Genomic DNA, 25,504 nt, shown 5'->3' with positions numbered 1-25,504 from the left:
CCGAAAGGAGCAAAAATGGTTTTGAATCTTAGGGATTTCAGCCAGTGTTTACACATGATAAGACAGCGCAATCTACCAGACCAATTTTACCTCTTTTTATGATTATAATGCGAATAATGAAGAATCACAGTCTTTCTGTATGTATTGACCTAAGAGTTCTCAGGTTTCCCACCAATTCCTGGCATCTACCTACTTGTCTCCTGTGAAAGAAGAGGCGACTTAGAATCGCTATTTTCGGCAACGAATGATGGTATACCTGGAACCAGATCTAATGTTGAAATTTCTGGCTTTCGCATATGTCACCCCATTTGGCAGAGGAAGTCTTGGTTTTCAACAACATCCCATTTGGTGACATAAGACAATTCTTTGTTTACTCAATCCAAACACATGACCACTCAGTTCACATCGTTCCAATGCAATAAATCGTGCTCGGGTATGGGTGAAAGGCAGGAAGTAGTATACATAGTGATGCAAAAAGAATCACACATTGGAATATAAAAGAATAGTTTCCTTGATGGAAACTGTATTTGAATCATTTTTTCATAAAAAAGTGTCACTCATGAGAAATCAGCGCCAGAAATAAGAAATGGTGAACCAGCTTTTGATATGCGCGTTCAAATATCGAATCGCTGAAAATGACAGGTCTAATTATTACTGAATTGGCTTAAGGGTGTATAGTGTTTGTCGATACTTCGGATATTATTTAATGAAACATTTCTTTCCATGAGATAGTAGGTATTTCAGAGCCCACAAATGGGAGTGTAGAAACGTTTAGAGCCCACGTTTCACATTTTTATTCAACACGAGAAGACGTCCGGTTACCAGATTAATATGAAAAAACAACATGCAAGACTTAAAAAAACACCTATACGGAAGATAGTTGCTAATGGGATATGAAAAACTTCTATTAAAAAAGCTGAAATGCAATCTATATAGTATAACATTATGTGGTTATATTTGTTCTAGGTGTGGAATTAATGTAGTCAAAGGAAATTTCACTGGACATATTTGTAGGTACTTAAATGTTTAAGAAAATGCAGTAGACTAGCCTTGATGGGCGCAGTGCTCGGATGCTGACAGGGCTGCACGAGCCGTTAAACTCGAGCAGTGACATTTTCTGGGTGCCGGAACTTCGTGAAAAGCCACAATCGCAAGCCTGAGGAGAAAAATTAGCCTCCTGCCGTGGACAAGCTGGTGAGTTACGCACCACTTCTACTCTCGCCTATGACACTAAACCTTGGGTTGAAGACCTGTTTCGCAAGAAAGTTTAACTTGGTTCTACCACGAAATTTTTTTCTGTTTACCTGAAATTCAAAAAGGAATGTTGTACGGAATGAAGGGAGGAAGGAAGTATACGGAATTGGAGACGAACTGACTGTAGTGTTGGATATCAGGTTTGTTTTTGTTTACTAGGAGATACAAGTAAATTTATTTTCGAAAATTTTATGACCCTTGTTCATCCAAAACCTACCATAAACGGCAGAATACCAGTAATAATAATAATAATAATATAAAATTACATTTTGGTGTTCGCAAATTAGTTTCATAATTGCCACTACGCTCAGTGGCTTTTAGTGACTGACCTCATCTTTGAAAGACGGTCACTTTAAAACTTTGAACAAAATTATTCATTCAAGGATTGTTCCAAAATTATCCTTCCGAAATATTATCTCATCAATTTTATCAATACGATGTCATTATGCTTAAATTACTTGACGCACTATTTAAGGCAGTATTTCAACCTCCTCGTGTACCGTATTGCAAGAAAAAAACTCCCCATACTGTTTATGGCTCTCGCGTCCGGGTATCAGATGGGTATTGATATCTACCATCGCATGTTATTGCGGAACCGAAAAGTTGGTGGTAAGTAAACATCAATGATGGCAGTTGACGATTTAGATTCCCTTTCTTGGTTTTTCCCTGTTGGCTTGATTAATTTGAATTCGAGCTCCACGGGTTTGGGACTTAATGTTGCGTCGAGAAATTGTGTTCACGCGTAAATCACGACGTCCTCTTCCCATTCATCTCTATTTGTGCACGGAATAGTTAGTCACTTGTCTTTTTGGGTCGTAACAGGTTCGTAATTTCAGTATCCGTGCTTTAAAACTTGACTCTTGGGAGAAGGGATTGCATCTGGCAGGCGTTGCACTCTGTTCTGAAGACATAACTTACGTATAAACTTTAACAGAGAGGAGGTGGGAGAGGAAACCGAAGGCGAAGAAGGTCTGAGAGCGAGCGAGCGAGCGTCGCCCATTTCCCGGATCGTTCACCCGCCTTCCTTAACTCGATTTCGTCCCTCCCGCCTGTTCAAATCTCCTTCCTTCCGCCGCCGGTTCGCTTTGCTCTCTCTGCTGCCTAAGTTAGACCTTATGCGATATAAGCACAAAATGTCATATTTCCGCTGGGTTTGCCGTCAATTCTACCTCGTAATAATGCAATTTTCTAAACATGAGTGTGCAGAATGGTTTCGTTCATCGACTTGCATGGAGCGATCTTTCTAATAAATTCGCATATTTGTAAATGCATGCATAAAGAAAGATTATCTTTGATTTCACGTAAGCTAAATTCACCATTCTGATTTGAAATGGCTACTATTGATATTTTGCTTAGCATGTCCTCTAGATTTGTCTCTATGGTCAGTCTATACTCAGGTATGAAAAGGTGAACTTGTGGCAATAAAAATGTCAACCGGAAATGTATTTCCTATTCATCGAGACAAAATGATTGGTGATGTATCGTGTTCAATATCACTGGAAGCCACTTCAGGTGGTAAGATAATACTTCTTATTGAGCGTATTAGGGCAAAGACGAGGCAGACTGCGTTTCAGTAAGATGGGACGTGACACGGAGGTGGTGGTGGCTAGAAGGTGAGGTAGGGCAAGGGGTGAAGCAAGGACCGTGGCGACAGTGCACACGATAGACGAGGCATGTCGAAGCAATGCAAATCAAGATTAGCGGCAGCGAGGTGGGTGAACATGGGGCGATTCTGTCGAGGTTGCAGTAGGGCGGAGATGAAGAGGGGTCGGGATCACAAGCGGAAGCAGGCGGCTGAGAACGTGCGTGACCCCAAGGAGGGTTTCGATACGAAGTCGTAAGGATAATATATGCTGGCGATTGCAGAGAAAGAGTGGACAACGAGGAAATAAAGTAAGCGTTATCTCATGTAATTGTAAGTCTTTTTTATCTTCGAACATAAATATCATGACATCGGTTGTTTTTTGGTAAGTTCATCTTAGGCAATTCACGTTTCCTTAAGTTTTTCTTTCTTTCTTTGTCAGCAGTGAATTTGTTTGCCTGGTTAGATCGTTCCTGCTCTCGAGTGAGGGAGTCATGGAACTAATATGATAATTTCCAGCCCTTTAGGTTGCAATTATGCTGACGCTATTGTCTTCCGCCTCGTTCCCAAATGGCTCAATTGCTCAGTTGAACTTCTCCTTTCTTGATTCACTGTCTTTGATGCATAACTCGCGGTATGTGCCGAAGCCAATAGGATGCTTTAAGAAATGCGTCATGAACTAATTAGTCGCTTTACATCAATGAGTCAAATTTACTTGAATGGAACACATTGGTGAAAGGAAATGTGTTTTACACCGCAGTCCTCGTTCTGACTAGTTTTTTCTATCCAAATAACAATTGCCCATTCCGCCAGTGCTTGGCTGGTGTTAGCGATTTGACTTTTTGATTGTCTAATTCATTAAATTAAAAGTATCGACTATGGTTTAGATAAATAGGAATTTTAGGTTAGATAATATAGAATTTCTGCACAAAGAAAGTGTGGGAAATTATTAGGGATTTTTGCATCTCGGGCGCATTTTAACATGCTGCTGGATTCACTATTTCTTATTCTCGAGTATTTTCATGTCATGAAACCTGAATTTTCTATCATATATAGTGATGAAAAACATTCAAACGTATACAGAATCGCTGCTCATTTTTGTGGCCTTAGTCGGAAGATATTAATGAGTTAAATGCGGCCGCATTCAATAATCCCACACCAGAAGTGGTTATCGTATCTTGTTCCGTAAGAAATAAAATACTCTAGGGTAAAATTATGGGTCAATTATGTATAATATATTTTATATTGGGTTAAGCCTTTCTTTTAGCCTCCCCCCCCCCCCGAGCATCTTGAAGAGCGTAGGCGAGATTCTTGGGCTCCCTGCTCTCTCTCCCACTCTTCATGAGCCTCCTTCCCTACCAGACTCTCAACGGTGGGCCTGACATCTCACGCCTACTTCCCGTATCTAAGAAACGCACTATCACTCCCATCTGGTCCGTTTGCGTCGACTCATCACCCGCGACCGTTTTGAGTAAACAGAGGCAATCTGCCGATTGCATCTTTTCCATTTTCATAGTTTACAGCCACAAGACTTCTCATCCCACTTCGCCGCCACGCCCTCATCCACCCGCCACCCCATCTCCCCACCTGTCCTCATTCACTCTTTCCCCGCCGTTTACAAGCGTTTATTTTTTTCCCGACTATATTTTCGCCCAATCTCGAACACTCCACACCTTCTCCATCGCTCTTTCACCCATCCATCCATCCCTTCGCCCACGTTCCCCCTTCCCATCTCGGTCGCTTCATCTTTTAATACTACCTACCCTCACACCGGCCCATTCTCATTCCAAAGTCATGCTATCGCCGAAAAACAATCACGGCGTTCCCCCGCGGAGCGAGGTGGGACTGGAAACTTGAGAAAGTGATAGAGGGAGTGGAAACTACCGGGGAAGTCTCGGGAAAAGTGGGAATCGTTGTGGGGGGAATAAGAGGAAAAAAAGGAGCTTGCCGGGGAAATGAGGATCTCTATGGCAACTACCCTTTGGTTCTTAACCGAAAATATTCTCCCGACCCAAGCTTGCCGAGTATCTTAGATTGACGACTGTTCCTTATCACACAGTTTATGGGTATATTTGTGAGAAAATGGGATCATATGCCTTTAAGAGAGCGGGAGAGATGCTGACGGAGAAAATGTGCAGAGGAAAGAGGTACTGAAGTGAAAATGTATCGATTTAATTATGAGAAATACTCTGGGAAATGTGGAATGACGGTAAGAAAATCTCATTCAATCTACTCTGTGCCTATTTTTTAAATATTCAAAAGAAACCCCACCCCATCAACGATTTTGTCCATTACCAATGAAAAATTTTTTTTTTTCGATTTCGGAACATATCTGAGGAAAATAGTTGTTCAGTTTTTTCTCCACGCCCTCGATTCGTTATTGGGTGCAACTTTCCTTAATAAGAAACCTGTTCGAAGGGGTTACGCTATCTCATTATTTTGCATTTTTCTTTCATGAATTTCTTACAGGTGATCAACTTGCTTGAACTACCTCGATTTAGTTGACTAAAAGAATATTATTAATTTCTGCGACCACTAATGGCCTTACTTTTTCATGGTTTTAAGACATTTTAGATTTTTTCAATTGAGCATTGCAAGTTTCTTAATATTTAACTTACTTCTCAATGAAATGGTAGTTGTAATCCCAATTTAAGATAAAATATAGTATATTCTCAACCAATAGTATATAATGGTGTCTGGAACATTATTTCACCCTCACTTCCTAAGATTTTTTTTTAATTTTAAAAGTTACTTCATTTAACTTAGCATCGAAGAAAGCCAACAGAAAATATTCAGATAATATATTTAATGTATGATTTTTCTACGACATTATAATGGTCGCTAATCCGCAGGTTCGCGCCTTCCCCTCTCCCCCTATCCGAAATAATCCTTAATCCGCCTCAGCACGAGAGTTGCCAGAGCATGACATCTTGACGACCGGGACTAAAGGAGTCTCCTGCACCCCAAGTCGTGCAACTGTCTTCAGATTTTTGCAGCGCAACAAATTTTGCCCCAACTGGAAAATGAACTCACGCGAGGGGTTCCCCTCGGGTTTGCAGCGCTCGGCGAAATTAACCTCTTGATCCGAGAAATCTATAGACGCGCCCGCACGCCGTCTCCCAGGTGTCGCCGCGTCCCCTTCCTCCGTCTCACACGCTGGAGGTCGGCATGTCTCAAACCGTGGCCCATCGTAATTAACCACTCGATTTCTTCCTCATGTCCCGCACCTTTGTTTCTCCTCGTGTCTTTCTACTTCCTCCCAGCATTTCCCTTCGTCTCCTTATGTACTGGCCTTATTTTCTCCTTATAAGATCCCTCTTTCCCTCCCTCGATAGCCTCCGCCATCATAATATCGAATCATTTCTCATCCCCTTCCATACACCGCCTTCACTCTCCCCGTTGCTTTCCCTCTCTCTCTCCCCAGCTTCGCCGAAATTGAGTCTCCCGTCAATTTGCCCTCCTCTTTACCTCGTTCTCTCCCTCTATCCCTCGCCCACTTTCTCCTCCACTGCCTACATCCACTCCTAATGCTCTTTCAAGGCATTTCCTTTCATCCTTCATTTGGTTTTCTATTCTACCTCCGCCTCCCTGCCTTCAGACCGTGTGCTCGCGACGCCGATCCCTTTCGTCTTTCCCTCATCGTTCCTTTCCCGCAATCCCCTTCAACAGAAATGGGTGCAAACGCTCACAGCCAATTTCATATCCATTCGGACTTGAGATCTGAAGTATTTGTGAGCTCTTTGCGGCAGAGAGGGATGAATTTTTGTGATCCAAATTGGTCTGCTTGTGAAATTTATCGTTGTCGATTCTCGATCTGTTCATTTGCACGACGAATTTTCAAATACGTATTACTTTATTGAAATCTCTCAGTTTCCACGCATTCAAGGGCCTAAATTTGTGAAGATAAATGAGGTTTCGTCTTCTTAATACATTTGAATGTAATCTAGTTTTTCTCTTTCCGGACATGAGCCAGGTGCAGCGGGCCACGCCTAGGGCGAAGTGCATATCAATGGCCAATATTGATAATAGCTCACGTAAAGCCGTCTTCTTGATGTATAATCATAACATGTAAATGTGTTGATACCAAATTATTTTTTTTGTTGGTCCCATAGGGTGCTTTCTGTTTCCGACATCGTTTATTGTTGAATATTTCTTGTTTTAAGTAGCTGATATAACATTCATATTGATGTCAATTTTGAAAATTCTTTTCGTTAATACACGCATCTTTTTTGTACTTTTTTATTTTGTCTTCTTGATTAGGATTACTATTGAGAAAAGATGAATATTATTTTTGCCAGTATTTAACTTCTTCCTGCCTTTATGCTCTCAACTTACTGACTCATCTATCATAGGAGAATTTAAATGATTATAGTATTGCATACAGTGTTACATTCAGCAACCTGCTTTATGATTCTATCAATTGGAATTTCTGGAGCGGCAGTAGTTGTTTGCCTCTGCACACTCGTCTATTTAGCCATATAGGGGCGAATTCTGCGTTTGCGTTATCCCGTTCGCAGATAATATTCATGAAACAGAAGAATAGCATCACTGTAAATGCTATTCAAGAAACTCGACGGAAAACTTAATGCATATTTAAATGCTTGAAAGTGATCAGCAAGCAAGCAGCTATATCTTTATGATTTTAATTCAATTCAGACAGGTTATCAATGTCTAATATCGCTTTAAGAATAAAGCACCTTCCCACTTAAATTGGTATCTGCAGTCGTTTGGTCATTACAGTAATGTGTTACATCGATAATGAAAACTATTAGACAACTCACTAGGTGTATAAAACATTTGATTTAAAATAAATTACTTTCATTATAGTTGCGAAAACAAGAAGTTTTAAATTGAAGTGAATAAAGATAGAACGGAATGAAACAGGGCATTGAACGCTTCAGTAAGGTGAGCTCTTGAATTCACGGAAAGAGCACATTAGCAATATTAGAAATCAGCAGCATATACTTTCTGAATTAAAGAATTGATGATGAATACTTACGTATATCAAAAACATTACTGAGAAATCTATCATTAGCACTAATTAAACGTTTTGCGGTAAAATATTCTAATTATTTTCCTCGGATTTTAATTGATTTTCTAGCTAGGCACAAATACAGGTATATCTGGAAATAATTCATTATAAATACTTAAATATTTGCTTGAATAACAAGTCAGCACTAGTTGAAACGTGGTTGCTTGATGAAGAGAACCTTTGTAGCGAGAGTTATTCATTCAAAAAGGATTATTCAGAACTATGAACAGGGGCGAGTGTGAACACTATACTCAATCAATCGAGAGTGCCGGAATTAGAGAGGTGAGCATCATTCATTATAACAAAAGAACTTTTTTGTTAAAACAGAAACTAAGCCTGAATGCACATGTTGCAAGAAGAGATATTTCGGTGTAAAGTTAATGGAATAAGTTTTGAAATGAAAGCTAATGTGCTAAGGAGCGCCAAAATATAAGAGAGCAACGAAAATAAAGAGGCTGAATGGTTTATCAGAGAGCATCAAAATAAACTTTACGCGAATGTGCATTGAGCAAGCGATGTAGAAATAGTGTAGTTGGAAGAGTAAAACCCAGAAAACAACATGGTCTTTCAGAGGCAGACACTAGTTTCGAAATTAAAGACCAAGAATGTGCACTAGAGAACGGAGAGAGACTGAATTTCAAAGTGAATAGTTCTCCTAAATCATCTATTTCAACAGAAGTGTCTTTGCGAGCTATTCAGTACACATACCGACTATAGGCAGTTTGGAAAAGCTACAATATAAACATGCATTTGAAATAAACGGATTGGACAAAAAATAACCGGTGAGAGTGGTAAACAATATTAAGTAAATATAGTTTCGGTTTGGTGTTTAAAATTGCTAGATGTTGTTTTTAATAGTGAAATCGATAAGGAATAAATTGAATGTATAAATGGAAAGTAATAAAAACGAAATTTCGAATTCGGAATAAAAGGCATGGGGGAAAAGAAAGGTATTGAGAGAAGGCAAGTCAATCGCGGCGAACCGAACGCCTACGGCATCGGGAACACCGAAATGGAATGCGCAGACGGGATTAAATACTTAGGCGTTACCCTCACTCACGACCTCTCCTTGGCGAAGCATGTACGGAGAATATGTCAACAAGCTAAAAAAATATTAGGATTTATCAGAAGATGGTAGGGGAAATGCGACGAAAAGGTTAAAGAGAAATATAATGTTTCGCTGGTTAGGCCTCATTAACGTAGAATATGCTGATAGTGTATGTGATTCTCTTAAAGCAGGATTGATTGCCGAATTCGAACGCGTGCGGCGTAGAGGAGCTAAATTTGTGAAATGCCGTTCTGTCAAACTGAGGAGAGCATCAAAATTATTAGAGGAGCTAGCTAGGTTGGGAATCACTCACGGAGCGAAGGTAAATTACAGATATATCTCTGGTATAAATTTGAAGGACGTCTCTTGACTCATTATGCTACCGTGGAAGAGATCATGCGAATAAATTTAGTGTGTTTAATTGGAGAACAGCTAAATTTAAGATGTCGGACCCTAAGGAATCAGAATAACGTTATCCAACTGCGCTAGGGGAAATAATATTTTGCATCAAAAGAGGGTTGGTGTGTGATCACGCCTTATCACTCACCCCAGCGGTGGTATGCAAGGTACCAATAATGAATTAATAAATGACATTTACTTAACTGGAAAAATGCCAGAGAACTCAGGGAAAAATAATTTATCATGTACTTAATCTGAAGAAGGAAATAAAATTTTTCTACTCGTACAAGAGGAGAAAGTTTGAAATAGTTTGCCCTATTGTGTGTGGATCAAAGGTTCCGGCAAAAATTAATTACCAAAGGATCTAGCAAAAACCCGATCTCCCCCAACCGATTTAGGAAAAGCTAAAGCTAGAGAAAAGCCATTTTAGCACTGAGAGTTCTCATTGATAAGGGAATGCGCAAAAGATACCTCAACAGAAACTGTTATCGTATCTTTGAACGTAAAGTTTTATCATAGTGAGTGAAATAAAACTCTGACTAACCTGAAGAAAATAGGAAAGGCCAAAAATATCAGAGGAATTATCGAAAGGCTATCATTTCACTATCATTTATTCTCGTTATTTTAATTGGGTTTCAAAATTAAACCAGAAATCACTGTTTTTGTACTTCATGTTTAGGGTAGGAGACAAGAATACAAAAATTGGACCGGAGCAACTGGAAGAACTGTTTTAATCAAGACTTATCATTACCAGAAATGGTAGTTTAGGCAAATAAAATGTGTAAGTTCAGAAATACAAAACTGAATATCAAGGTGGTTGGGAACAGAGCTGAAGAATAACCTGATAGGTGTAGACAGTAGCACTTGCAGATAAAAAGAAAAATGTGGCTGTGTGATTAATGGAGATTAGATGGACATAGCGAATCAGCAATGGGGATGTCTCGCGCAGGGTTGCCAGGTTTGGTGGCTTGCGGCCAAAATGGCCACTTTTTTACGGCAGAAGGCGCCAAGCTGACTGGCTTGGCGACTTGGCGATGAATTGGCTACTTTGGCCTCGTCCTCTTCATATTTCATTTTCTACGAAATCCTGTTTCTGTTTCAACGCTCAATGCGGAAGTTTCTCCTCAAATCTAATTCCAGTGTCTTGTAGCTCTTCTATTTTTAAACATTAATAAATTAATTTAAGACAATAGAGTAACAACATCTATATTAGTCATACCATGAAATGATTACTATTTTTAGAAAATCGTAGTGCATTGAGATGGCTGTGATTCCATCTTGTAACATGATTGTTTGGAGAATGCCATACCTATACTATTTTCTAAAATTAATCTCATGGTCGGATTTGTGATTTTACATTATTTATGATATATTCTACTTGGAAACATCTAATTTAACTGATAAAAACGATTAGCGGTTATAAAACTAGAATTAGGGTGATGCGTCAGCAGCCATTTAAACCTCGTTGAAATTAGTCCCGGAAGTAAATAACTATTCTTGGTAATTGTAAACATGATAAAAGATTTATCTTTTTTAATATGAAAATAAATAAATATTTATCACTTGTTCAGATATTATGCGATTCATGGTGGAGCATATAAACAAATTAACTTAATCGAATCGTGTTCAATTGAATCGGGCGCGGACGTTTGTGAAATAAAAGTACGCTGATTTGCGTTAATTACACGTTAACATTCATATTCACGTCCTGCTTCTTCCTTTGAAACCCGTAACCTGATTTTTCGTATTGTTTGAGGATAAAATATTTGTACTTCTTACTATTTATGAAATTTCCGCTGATATTGGGGAATGTTTTACCTCTTAACTTTCATTATCTGGCAGTCTGCCACGTAGAATATATCACAACCTGGCCTGAGAAGGGCAGGAGAAGAAAGAATCCAGTCGAAAACACTTGAAAGAAACAGAAAAATCTTCACTTTGGTCATTACCTAAGGCATAGCCCCACCAAAAATACTGGTAGAAGGAAGAATGTACGTGAAGAATTCATGCAATGCAAATGGGAGGAATCCGTCCAATCAAATCACCAGGGATGGAATGCATCAATCAATGCCAGGAAAAAAGGGGTGTAGAATTACAGATTTAAGAAATTACGGTTCCAATTTAAATATACCTACCTGCAGAGTACCGGTGCCATACTAGATGAGATAAATTTACTCCGTGGAACTTACATCATTAAATTTAATGACTTAATGTGGATTTTTCCACAAAATAATGCTTCTAAATTATCTATGAGTGTCACCTTACTTGAGCGTAATCAGTGATATCAAATTGCAACATATTAGCGCTATCCGCATTTTGGTTGAATTGTTAAGTGAAAAAGTAAAATAAAATTTATTAGCGATTAATACACGACGATGCACTCATAAAAGCGAAACTGCCCAGTTTTAGCGATTTCTGGTTTCGTAGAACTATTATCGTAGTGGTCATTGCGGTGAAATAAGATATGGGATATCATATAAAAGTTTCGGAGGAAAATATTGCTGCATGGTTAAGCTCAAGTTACATTTCTTTGGCATCCCCTGCGGGATATTCACCCCATAGCTTATAATGTAGTTCCCCATTCTGTCACTGGAGCCTTCGCTTTCAGTGGTCTCAAGCGAAAGAGGAAATTCGCAATTAGTCTCCAAGCAGTCTGCCGAGCGAGTAAATATGCCTTGCCATGCGATCGCTGAGCTCTCACCGATCGTGGACACACTTGGTGGTAGTAACCTGTACCTAGCTCCATATTTTCACCCCAACTTCTCCATATTTTATCTCCAGTCCTCATCTCTTTCCATTTTCATTCACATTCTTTTCTTAACCACCGTTTTTCATGTTCACCTCCTCTCTCTTTCTAACCTTTCCCTACCTCTTTCCCTCTCCCTCCCTCTTCATTCACCATATCCCATCGCCCTATTTCTCCTCTTCCTCAACTCCTACTCCTACCGCCCCTACTTTTCTCACTCCATATCTTTACCCCGCCCACCACGGTTATATCTGAGGCTCTTCCACGCGGGACCCCTCCCCCTTCGCCCCTTCCCGCACAATCCTCGCTTCCTCCCCGCATCCCGTCCCCTCAACACTCCCCCCCCATCCCCCACACACCCTCCCGCTCATGGCACTCTGACAATTTCTCGGCCCCTCCCCTTTCCCGGCCCTCCCCTACGCCACCAGCGCCACCCTCAACCGATAAGATCCCTCATTTCCTCCGTTCCGTCCCCACTACGAGGATCCCTGGAATGGGGTGGGTGCAAATGTGGGAGGAGGGAGGGGTCGGATAGGGGTGGAGATGCAGAGGATGGAGGAGAGGTGAGAGAGGACCCCCGTGGAAGGCCCTGGGAGGGGACTGGTGAGGCAGCGGGGAGGACGCCGTCGGTTGAAAGGGCTACCGGGAGTTGAGGCGGGGGAGGGTAGGGAGTCAGGGAGTATGAGGTGAGTTGGGACGGGGACGAGGGGTAGGTTGTGCGTGGGTGGCATCGAGCTGCAAGAGGGATCCTCCCACCCACCCTCCCTTCCCCGCCTCCTCTGCGTGCCCTCATCGTCTCCCTCCTCTTCCTTCCTCTCTCCCTTTCTCTCCTCTCTATCAATCTCCTTCTTCACACTCCTCTCGCCGCCACACTCTTCTGCCCCCCCTCGGCATTCTCATTCCACTCTTTCCCTCCCGCTCGCACGCCTTCATCTTCCCATTTCTCAAGCTCCGTGTCTCTCTCTCTCTCTGCGTACTCCCCGTCCCTCCAGCCTCCGCGTTACCCATTTCCCTCGCTAATAAGCTCAAGATACAATTTTAGCTCTCCCGCGATATTCCCTCTGTACTACCGAGATAACTTTATAATTCCATCGTCAAGTCAAGTTTTTTTATCACTGGTGCGGTCTTATTATCGTTTTAAACCTCAGATTTGATAGTGAACGATTTTAATCAGTGCCCGATTTAAGATGATACGGCCGTGAAAATCTTTAGTTTTCCGCAGTAGCGACTCCATGCCCTTAGTCGATCCATCGTCGTCCCAGTTTCCGACCATTTCTACCCCTGAGCCTCTCTTCTCACTCCACTGCACCTGAAGCCAAGTGGGAGCGACACGTCGACATCTTGGCGACTTCAGCCTGTTGCAATAAAATGGAGCTAATATGTATTTCTGAAGGGGGTGGACGGCTTGAAATCTCCGCGTTTCTCTTCCCTTTCTTTGCTCTCCAATGGCAGAAAAGGTTAGGAATAGACGAGCAAAAACTTTAATCTCTCCCTGAAATATTCCTTATTTTTCGCAGTTAGCAAAGTTTGATTTGTATCTTCCATTATGTGCTATTTATAGCATATTAATAACTAAGTCATATTTCTGCTTTGATAGATGGCCGGCGATCCGAACTACCTGGAGCCAAAGGGAAGAAAATTTCTCTCACCCTCCCTCAGAAGATTGTGGGGAAATAGGTTTCCAAAAAGATGGAAGGCACTATGCATATCCTTAAAAATAAGTGTACATATAAATAAATATATATTTATATATTTGTATACATATATAAATATGTATATGTATATATTTATTGTCGTGCCTTCAGGTCTTCCTCCTCCATGGACAGTCGCGCTTATCCCCGGTTAGAACCTCTCGTCGGCGTAAAGAAAGGGAGGCCAAAGTGCTCTGGCCAATATAAAATGACTGCTTTGGTCACCGTGAAACGAGTACCAGGTTAGATTGAACGCCTCCGCCAAATATAAAAGCGGGTGGAAGTCCTCCTCTCTCCATTTCCCTCGCGTTCCCTCCCTCTGTCAAGAGATGCTTTCTGAAAATAGTGTGTAGGGGAATGAGAGGGTGTCGCGGGGTTTGAGGGGTGTGACGATGGAGACGGTGGGGACTGCCACTGCGTGCTCGGCGTCGAGGAGGGCGGGGTTGGGGCCCGCATCGGCATTATGGGGAAAGGCAGTTGGGTGTGGATGTGGGAGACGTAAGGGGGTTGATGGCGTCGTGGGCGAATGACGAAGGGAAGCTTTTTTTAAGGAGAGAGCGGCCGATATGACGATCGCGGGAAAATCGAGTGAAAGAGAGAGAGAGAGAGAAAGTTATACCGGTGGAATAAGTGTGTCGCTCAAATGGAATTCGTCGAGAGGATTTTTTTATGCGTATATTTTCTTCGGGGCTAGAGCCGAAACCCTCTGTTTTTAAAAGAGCGGAGAAAAGGAGTGCCCGTGTACGTGGATCGGGATAACAAATGCTCTTAAGACGGGGAGAATTATTTTTATTTCCAAATGCGGGAGTCTCAATCAAGGCTTCAAATTTTTCTTCCTATTTGACGATAGGTCGTATAAAAATTCCCCAAGCGCTATAAACCAATTTCGTTTCTTAAAATTTCATTTCTATATTTTGTTGCGCTGAGTTTTTTAAGGCCGTATTTTTTCTAAGTAGTTATTTCGGAGAAAAAATTTTAAATTATTTTCTCGTCACACCTAAAGTAATCACTCTAAAATGCGTTTTGATGGTTGAGAGTAAAGTTCACCTAGGTTCACCTAGCGTGATTTAAATTCGCTCATAACTGTAGGGAGTACCGTTATTTTGTCCATTCTGTGGCTCCTCAGAAAAATCCGGTTAACCAAAAATCGCACAGCTTAGGTGAACCTCCGTGTATCTAGCGTAATCCTGTCTCATGGTTAATAATTTTGTACACGTCTTAATTTTATCCAAATCATACCGTTTTGCATCACGTTTGCAAATATTTCATAACTGTCATTGAAAACCGCGCGTAATATAAAAATTAGTTTTCATTATCGATGGCGAATGCAAAACGTGCCGTACACAACTGACCTCTGAACGGTTTCAGTTATAGTATACTGCTTCCTTGACGGAAGCACCTTTGTAACAGTGTTTCATAACGTGATTAATCACATACGGTGCATTTAGTAAGAAATCAGCCTAAATAAATTGAAATTATGAGTAATATTCTCTTAATAATAATTATCATCGATAATTTAATAGGGTTTACTATGATTAAAAAACATTTCACACTCAAGAGAAAGTTTGAGAGGAAAAAATTCGTGGTAGATCCGAAGGGAGGGATGAGATGCAAGGCACCTGAGAATCAAGCGCAAGGGAAATGTATAGTTACTGTGATTAATAACACAATGATCTCTGTCCTTTATTTTGAAATGAGAAGTTGTTTCATGAAAAATATGAATGACAAATGGATGAATTAAATAGATTGTTTTGGATTAAATTCTACGAAGAGAAATGAAGTACGTTATGAACAGTCGTAGTAGAAAAGAAAGTATATGTAAGTAGTAAGATAATGCATAAAAATCACCTGAAGACAATTTACATATTTGATCATTGTTTTACCATATGAAATATATTGTTTGGGCGTTAAAAAAACTCCGTAGGTTTAAAATTTATTTTTGTGGCTCTTAGTACAAGTATAAATGGCCGTGAAACAAAGAAGCGGGTGGATTGGTACCAACCATTACAAATTTAATCGTGCCAAGAGGTTATCTCGAATATTCAGGTGTACGTTACTGAACGTTGGAGCTAACGTTTGCCCTGCTACTACTGGGATAGTAATGGAAAGAGGAATGAATGGTGTCGTAATGTAACTCCAAAAATAGATAGGTGTATAAAATGATGGAAAGGTGTGCAGGGATTACGGAAATGGAGGGACTATCTGAGAAGCAACCATAGTAGGGAAGACAGCAAACCATCCCTTAATTTATAACTGCTGATTAGGATTGAGGTGAGGAGTGAAATTTTTTTAGTCCTTCCTTAGTGCATGTACAGGTAGGAAGTAAAATAAGTAGAAGTGCGGCGAGAGGAAAAGCAGAATATGTCCTTCGAAGTCACTACTAAACTTTGCCCAAGGTGAATGATTGCTTTCACCACTACTCAAAGATCATTGCATAACTCCACGATTCCTTGAAATTGAACGATGTCAAAACTAGTCGCATCTCCATTGGGCGTGATTTACATGTCTCAAATTTGTTATTCTAAAACCAAAGTCAAAATGGCACAAGATTCGGTGAAAATGGAAACAACTAATGGAAAGTAAAACGATATTGTACAAATATAATTTACAAGCATACGCTGGCAATAAAACACTTCGTTATAGTTTTCACGGTCGAGAGACCAGACGACATATTTTCTTTTTGTCGCAAAATTATCGATTTTCGATATCCGATGAAAGGAATGGAAATATAGGGCGAATGCGTTGACATCATATAATAGTTCCCAAATGTTCAACCCGCACAACTGAATGTATATTAATGATACAATGCAACGTGTTGCTTTTCAACACATAGGTCATATCAAAGAAAGTTTTAGGAGCATTATATTAGACAGAGCGCTTTATAAATATAAGATCTAATTTCAAACACAATAGATCCTTGATTTTACTCTTTGAAGCTTTTTTGTTTTCATGAGTATGTATAATCATTTAGCTAAATATCTATTGCATTTTTAAAGTTGTTTTATTCAAGTCTGAAGAAGTATATTTTCATAGATGTGTGCGCACAACAAAATTCATTTTCAAACAATATTATTACGTAATTCATTCTCGGGAGTGAAAAAGAAAATGGCATTAGTAGCATAATTTTTTTGCAGAAACAAACCTGTAAAAAACTTGTTTCAGCATGACTTGTCTTGTACATTCTCTTAAAATTAGCAATATTTAGCCTCCATCGTCCTAGATTGTTGATGAGACAGTTTCTTATTTATCGATGGAAAATACCGTGAACATGTTTGAAAACTAAGTTTGAACATTCTCAATGCTCGCATTGTCAAGGCGTGGAGTCCCAATCCATCTACTCAATTCTATTCCGTCAAGTTCCGCTGGACATTAGATCAAAAAGAATCTTTCGCGAAGAGTGATAGTTAATCGGATATTCATTGGTCGCCTTTACTCCATTTAACGCCCGGAGATCTTTATCTGGTCATTTGCTGCGGAATCCAAAATTATCGGTGCTTCAAATGGGCGAATTGTGTGAATAGCTATTAATTCGTCCGACACGACTCCAGGCAGTGGGAGCGTATTTTTTGCCCAAGAACCTGGAACGATAGATTTATTGTATCAGTTAGATCGAATTTTTTCCCTCCGACCAACCCTTCCTACCCCACACCCCACCACCGCTCGTTTCCCCCCAAAGGCCTTCCACCACCCAACGGCCCTGGCCCACCCCACCGCTGCACCCTCGTCCGCCTTTTACGGCTCCGAAAACGGGGTGATGCCAAGAAGAGGGCGGGCGGTGAGGTGGCTCCGAGGATTGCGGCGTCGAGTGGTTGCATACGATAAAGGCGGGTGCGGGAAGGGGTAGGGAGTAGGTGGGGCTAGGGTTTGGGGAATGGGAGATTGGGGGTGTGGGAAACCTCCAGGGCATAAAAGGATATTAAAGGGGAGGGTGGGGAAGGTAGGTTGCCCCGCTTGGGGAAGGGGTAAGGGTGGAGAAAGAGAATTGGGGGGGGGGGCTCGTGAGCAGTAAGGAAAGGGTATGGCTTAGGCCGCCCTCCTCCCTCCCGGTTAAAGGGTTGAGGAGAAAGGGGGTGGGGCACCACGAGGCAGATTGATGGGAAAGGGAAGTGAGATGGGAGGGTGAATTAAGGGAGCGTGGGAGGGGGTTGTTCGAGGGGAAGGAGAGGCGGGCAAGAAGGGGAGGGGGAAATGAAGAGGGAATGTAAAGGATGGGAGCGATTAAAATCCAGAAAGTGAGATGGGAGGGGCGGGTTGGATGGGTGGGGCAGAGGCGCTAAAATGGTGGGTTGCACAGGCGAATGCCTCCTATTGGTCTTGCGCACTTCTTCGGCTTAAAGAACTGAGGAATTCTCTAACCGGAGTGTACCACCGACTTTCGGCAACATCCGCGATTTTTGGAGGAATATGATTTCGCGTGCTTTGAAATTTTAGATGTATGACGTATCAGTCAACCCTTTAAATCCTTGTCTCTGGAAAAGTGATCATTACAAGGGGATTACGAAAAAGTCGGTTTCAATTATTTCTTTACTAGCAGCAGTTTCATAAAATGGGTCTCATGTAAATTTCATCGTGGGGAAAAAAACCCTCATTTTTGTTCTCGTATTTCTCAATTGCGTAATACATTAAAATTTGTAATTTCATGTTTAGCTGTCCGCGCCTTGACTTATCCACGTCAATTCCGATTGCAGTATGCCGAAATCGGAATCATATTAATATAGATCACTTTTATTGACTATCTATTTCTACATAAATAGGATTGCCCTAAATTAATACTAAGTACTAAAGTATTTTAGTATTTAAAGTATTAATAGTAAGTACCAAATACGTAGCTGAATGATATCCACTCCGTCTCAAAATCCCCACCTTATTTCTTACTAAAGTTATTGGAAAGTACTAAGAGGGAGGTGTAAAATATGTTTGCTCATTGCTCTTTGAAAGTCTAAACCTTCAAAAGTAAAGACAGCTCCACTTCTCGAGAAAGCATACATCGCTGATAGATTCGATTTCATTCTCAAGATATGATCGAATAAGAAGGAAAAATAATAACTATTTTAAAATTATCGGTATCTTTCACCAGAGCATTCAGAATAGAATATTTGAAAGTAGAAAAATTGACTCAATATTCGAAATCTGTTTAAGAAAAGGCTTTTGATTAATACGCTCCATAATTTGAATGAATTCATGAGAACTTAATAGAAAAAATAATAGACAATCCTGGAAGAGAATTTTAAACAAAGATCCTTTTCCTTAATGTGAAACAGGCAAAAGATGAGATACTTCTTCCCACTGCTTAGAATCCTCTTTTTGTGGCAACCGAGGGAGGACCAGAAATTAAACCTGAACGTGAAAATGATTACGATCGCGATTATTCTAGGCAGGCCCGTTTCGATGAGAATTGAAACCGGTCGCGGATAACGGCATGTGGAGGTTGTAGGACGAGCTAAGCACACAAGAACGGATTATGAATCAAGGGAAAATAGTCGAAGTAAGCAAGAATCGCGAGCGTGCGGGTTGGTGGGACGGGGGAGGCATTATATATTCGACTAAAACGTCTTTTTTTTTAATTCCGTTGGAGTGGAGGAAGGTAGTATGGGGGTGGAGGGAGAAGGCCTCAAATTAGCACGGTTTCGGGGGGATGTGGAAGGGTGGGAGAACAAAGAGAGGCATGGGCGGAGAGAGAGAGAGAAAAAGAGAGGGAGGGGGAGAGAAGGATGAGGGGGGCGTGGTAGGGTAGAAGGAGTAAATTTTTTTCTGCGAAAAGGAAATGGGGAAAGGAGTGGGGAGATGAGTCAAATGTAGGAATGGGAAAGTGGTGGATGGGGAGGAGGTTCGAGGGTGAGGTGTGGAGGGATGGGGAGCACTAGGGTGATGTTTACCCCCACCTACCACCTACACCACCCGTCCCCGCAATCCCCTTGCGAACCTCTCTCTCCTCCACCCCCGGCTCCTCCCCAGCCGACCCTCCCACCGCCGACCGCCCTCCTTATCTGAAGTAGCCGAGCGGCTGAGAGAGCGCGGGTGGAAGTAGGAGGAGGAAGAGGGGGGTTGGAGGAGCGGCTTGAGGAGGGTTGCAACGGGGGGGCGGAGCAGCGAGGAGAGGTGGAGGATGCTCCCCGCGACGAGGAGTCCGGGGAGAGGCGTGGAGGCGAAAAACGGGGTGTGGGACGACGGTGGGAGACGAAAGGGCCGGGGGGGGCGACGTCGAAGAGGAATAGTGGGGGGAGTAACCTTTGGGAGGGTTCGGGGAGGGAGAGAGTAAGGGGGGAGAGTTGACTGTAAGCATGGAGCACACAGGCATCCCCCAAAAGCCTTCTTCGCCCGCGCTGCTGCCAACGGTCTCCACCCTTCACCATTTAACCGATAAATCGATATTAGCATTCTATCGGAGTCCGCTGCCTCAAACCAACTCTCGTGTGCTTTCCCCCCGACACCGCCCCGCCCGCCTCAGCATCCTCCTCCTCCCGCACCCCTCTCTCCCCTTCCGCATCGCTCACTCTCACCACTTCCCCATTTTCACACCCCGATCCTCAATGCACACACACACACAAACAAGCGCGCGGCCGCTGTACGCGTACGCAAAGTAGAGTGCGGACACTCGATTTCACAGCTACGCACTTTCTCACGCGTGACTCGTCTTTCACTGTCCCTCACGTCCCTCCCCACAGTCAGTTCAGTTTATCTATTTTTGCTTTGAAACGGGAAATTAATTCATAATTTTTTTTTTAATTTTGCTCTCCGAATACATTCTCTGTACGCAGGTTTCCGGGCTAAATCTCAAGTATACTAGTGCCAACAATCCGATAATAGCTATCGAAGGAAGGTGGCAGATAGTCGAAGTGGATTGATAATGGGGTCACAGGCAGAGGAGTGACAGAATCTTACGTCGCCTGTAGCTTATTCCAAGGACTCGAGGTTGTTCCACGGTTCCGTCAGGCAAACGGATCGCTTCATGGAAGTGTTTGTGCCTTGACTTGTACTGTACGGCACCCGAGGATCGATTGGAATGTCTCTTTAAAATCCATTGACAGGAGTTGAACCTGGGTCTTCGGATAGGAGGGCAGTACGCTACTTAGCCGTTCCATCCACCTGAATTCTATAAGGCCCCCTTCCCCCCCCCCCCCCCTTGGCTGCTACTCCTCTGAGTGGCCGGCCTTCAAACGCGCACCGCCGAGCGGAGGGTCGGTGACTCTCCTCCTAATTCTCCTTCTCTCCCCTCGCCCCCAATTCTCCTGAGTCGTCCATCCCTTTGGGTTTCCCTTCTCCTGCGCTACCACCGCACCTTTCCTTACACCGCATCCTCCCAGCCACGCCACTCTAGCGGCAGACGCCCCGCAAGAAGAAGTCGCTTTCCTTTCCCAAAGCATTAAAACCAATACTGTCCCAAGCTCTATCTCTCTCTCTCTCTCTCGATCCATTCCTCGGACTGTGTCTCTCATCTCTCCAATTCCCTCGGTCTCATTCCTACCTCCTCCTCCAGCCATGTGCATTCAAAACTCCATCCCATCCATTCCACAACATTTGCATTGTCAACCCTGGAGTTTCCTCGTTTGGCTTTAATCCATTATTTACTTCCTTCCTTTCTTTCTGTCTCTTTTCCTTTATAGTACACGCATTTGGGGGGTCCTTAGTCAGTGAAAGTCATACAAATCTGTCACCTTCCACATTCCAGCTTTTGATATACCGACTGAAATATTTTTTCTTTCACGTCGATATTTATTTAGTTACCACATTCGAATGAAAATATACCATTCGAAAATTCTTTCAAAAACTTATACGGTCATTTAAAAGAGCATGAAGAGCAAGATATAAATCTCTAAATTTGCAATCTACGAGTAGTTCAGTCAAGTAATAATTGTTCTAGGGCAAAAAATACAGTGCATGAATAAAACCTCATAAAAAAGTAATTTACATCATAAGTGTAAATGCGAAAAGTTATTGTTGTGTCCTAGAAGAGGAATGAAAAATACTCTGTAATTAATGGTTTAGAGGATACTGGGTCCGTCGACTTTGGCAGCTGATATTACTTCTAAGGAAATTCTGGAATTTATGTGCATTGGAATGTATAAAAAGTTTTTGATTTATTTATCTTAAGCTGCGAACATATTCACAAATCCATAGTCATCTTGTTTTTTTGCTTTGGTCTGGTAGAAACATTTTTTCAGAGTTAACTTACAATCAGCCCCATTTATTACAATTATTTTTAAACTAAATAATTTTACTAAAACAATACATCATTAATGTTTTCTATTGTTCAAAAAACATCGTCTAAATATGTTTATAGTCTTAATCTCCATGTAATATACACCCTTTCGTAATATTCACCTCTATTTAATACTCCATAATATAATTTCCCGTTATGTTCGCCTCTGTGTAATATTCCTTTTCACCTCCAAGACGATTAATGCATTTCATATATAGAAAGAAAATGATAATGTATAGCGAACCAGAATTCTTGAAGATTGACTTATTTTATCGTATTAACCTTGTATCCTTGTACACTGCATACATTGAACACAATTTTTAATAGATATTTTATTTTAACTTTAGCTTACGTAATAAAGAAGTATTCACGTTAAGTACACGGTTACAGTAGGGTATAAAGGACTTGGAGCCTAGCATTACATACCTCTTATTTTATAGCTACAGAACTGTGTTTTACTCAAATTTTAGAGGTGTGCTTACACGTATACTATATGTCAGTCATTTACATCCATCGTATTTTTCCTATGAAGGATGATTAGGAGTGTCAAACACGTGAAGCAGCTTTAAGAATTACCTATACCCCCTTAAAAGTTAAATAGCTAAATTCTAAATGCTAGGTTATTATTGATTTTTAGCAATATTTTCCTGAATCTAACAGGAATAAAAGAAATTCTTGTTGAAATATCTAGTTTATACTTTAATGTATTTAATTTTATTGGCTCACTTTCTTTTTAAGAATACACCATAGTACTCCGCTGCCTCTAGATGACAGACTATTAAAAATCTATTGACAATTTATTTTGCAAATTGTGTCACGTGAAAGGGTCAGTTTTTACGTGTACCTTCGAGAAAGCAGGAAAATATTGTTCATCAATATATAAATTGTGTCTAAATCTATATATATATATATATATATATATATGAGCGAAGAAAACTGTTAAAGCAACTTATCATAATCAAATGGGAAGTGTGTGTGTGTATAAATATAAATATATATATATATAAATATATATATATATATATATATATATATATATATATATATATATATATATATATAGAGAGAGAGAGAGAGAGAGAGAGAGAGAGATACACACGCACACTTCCTATTTGATTGTGATAAGTTACTTCAACAGTTTTCTTCGCTCAGAAAGAGGGAGTATATATTTATGAAACATGCTTCAATTCTACAAATATGTTTACTTCCATTTTGAGAAGTTCCAATGTTGAAAAGAACACGGCGTCATTTAGGACTCCATCATGGAAAATTTGCTCCGTTTTCCGGATGCATTGATATGCTATGATGGGCACTTACAAACCTCTGTTCGGGACGTAACAGGGGAGTAATACCATGTATTGTGCTTTCCTCTATTTCCTTGAGTATCGGGCTCCATTCCAATATCTCGTGTGACATGTATCGCAAGAAATGACATTTCTCGGTCGAAGATTGATTCAGGGGCCCTAGGGGGAAGTATGCCATTACACTAACGGCTCTGCTAGTTGCTCCACGCTAGTGATAATGATAGTTTGCATTTAATGTTGTTCGCAGCGCAAGGCGAGAGAGTCATAAATAGTATATTTTGAAATTAGCTCTTTCATTAAGGAAACATTCATTTTCGATATGCATTTAACTGAATGTTTATTCAAATCTAACGTGAAATATTCCTTAAATTCAATAATTTTTTCAAATACTTTTCCTGAATGACTCCCTCAACGGATGTCGGATATTTCACGTTTCATTTTTTCTGAACACCAACATTTAAGGAAAATATTTCATGGACTTGAGCACTGAAGTAAAGTCATTCAGACTTCAATTGTGTCCCCATTTTGAAATCCTCAGTCAATATGGTGGCTTTTAAGTTTGGCTTTTCACATTCTTTTCAATCAGGTTGAACTGAGGTAACTATTGAAGGTTATGTAGGTGATAATTTTTTATAGATATATTTTAGAAAATTTTAAAAATCAAGAGATAGTATATTCTTTATTCCTGAATAAACATTTCAATCAGTTATGGAGTTTTATATAGGTAGCAGTGGTAGCATTTATTTCAAACTGTCGAATGATGAGATAAAGAGAAGAGCAAGCAGATGGTTAGGTAAGTAATTCGAGTTAATATTTGTAAGAATATGATTGTGAATTTGTTTTGCGGAAAGGGGAAGGAACTTGAGAGACAAGGACATGTTTTGAGGTGACGGTTAATTAGCAGGTAACAAGAGTGGCTCAGATAATGCCCAACGACATTTTGAATGTGTTTTAATTTAGGGTGAATGTCATCAGAACGATTGAAAAATTATTGAACTGAAGACATTTTTTCTAAAAATTAAGATGTATAAACAGGAAACGGGAAGAAATGCATTGTGCCGGATGCCAGACTTGAACTGAAAGTAGTGTTTTCTGCAATGGAGCGAACTTTATGGTTCGCTGAAGGCTCTGGAGTTTCTTTTACTGTTATGGATTATGAACCAAATTTTCTTGATTACGTGGGCAGAGGAGTGGTGAATGCGGTTAAGGGGACAACTTTAAGACTCGAGCCGAGTGGTCTACCCGGAAGAATTAAGTGACAGAGGTTTCCATTATATACATTTATATATGTAGGATAGTGTTTAAACGTTTTTTCGTTAGAAATGATATTTTTATTTATTAATGATTTCGGCACTAATGAGAGTCTCGGAATTGGCGTCGGGAAGGTCTTTCGTTTTTACCATTTAGTGAGATTTGTCGTAACGTTCCATGTGAGAGGAATCTCCGCCCAATTCTCACTAAAGTGCGAGCGCACTCCGCAAGCCGTTTCGTTGAGCCAAGCGTTGGTGTCGTTGGAGGTGGTGTCGCCTTTGAGCTTAGGCGATTTAGAGCCACAGAAAATTGAGATGTCATTGAAGGATATACTGCGTAGAATTGCAGAGAAAATATCTCTCTCTCAAAAGCGCCGACTGAGATTAGAAAACGAACGGTTGATTTTTTAGGGAAACAAAGTACACTCTTCACAAAAATAGGTTGTGAGTAATGTTTAGGCCGTTCTCCGGGATTATGGAAAGTTAATATCCAAAGGAATTTGATGTGAGGAAAAATGCCCCATGCCAGTGATTATTTTATGCCGTACACTGGCCGATAAAGATGGAGCATGTGTTGCGTTGGTAAGTTAATGTAAATACGATTATTATAACCAAGTCAAAAGTACATACGGTAATAAAAGCAAACATACATTTGTAGCAAAAAAGGATTCCAAAAAAATACACGCATTAGCAGCGCAATATTTTGCAGTAGACGTCAATGTTTTGTAGAAGAATTATATTTCATGAAAAACAGTATTTTCCCAAAAATGCAGTTTTTCAATGTGTCATCAAATATTAGTAGTAGGTTTGGAAAAAACCTTGGAGTAGGTTTTTGATATATCCTGGTACAACGAACTACGGCAGTCCTATTTTGAAGCATAGACGCACTTAAACTCATGTCACTAAAATAACACGCTTTTTAGCTCTGCATGATTTCTGTTTATTTCGAATTGATTCCTACGACTGTCTCTCTTCCCTATCATTTCTACAGCTTCATC

The sequence above is a fragment of the Hetaerina americana genome, unplaced genomic scaffold, assembly GCF_022747635.1.
Source record: "Hetaerina americana unplaced genomic scaffold, ioHetAmer1.1.p SCAF_1, whole genome shotgun sequence".
In the NCBI taxonomy this organism is placed as follows: Eukaryota; Metazoa; Arthropoda; class Insecta; order Odonata; family Calopterygidae; genus Hetaerina; species Hetaerina americana.
The sequence above is the reverse complement of the archived record's forward strand: the minus strand, read 5'-3'. Positions refer to the sequence as shown.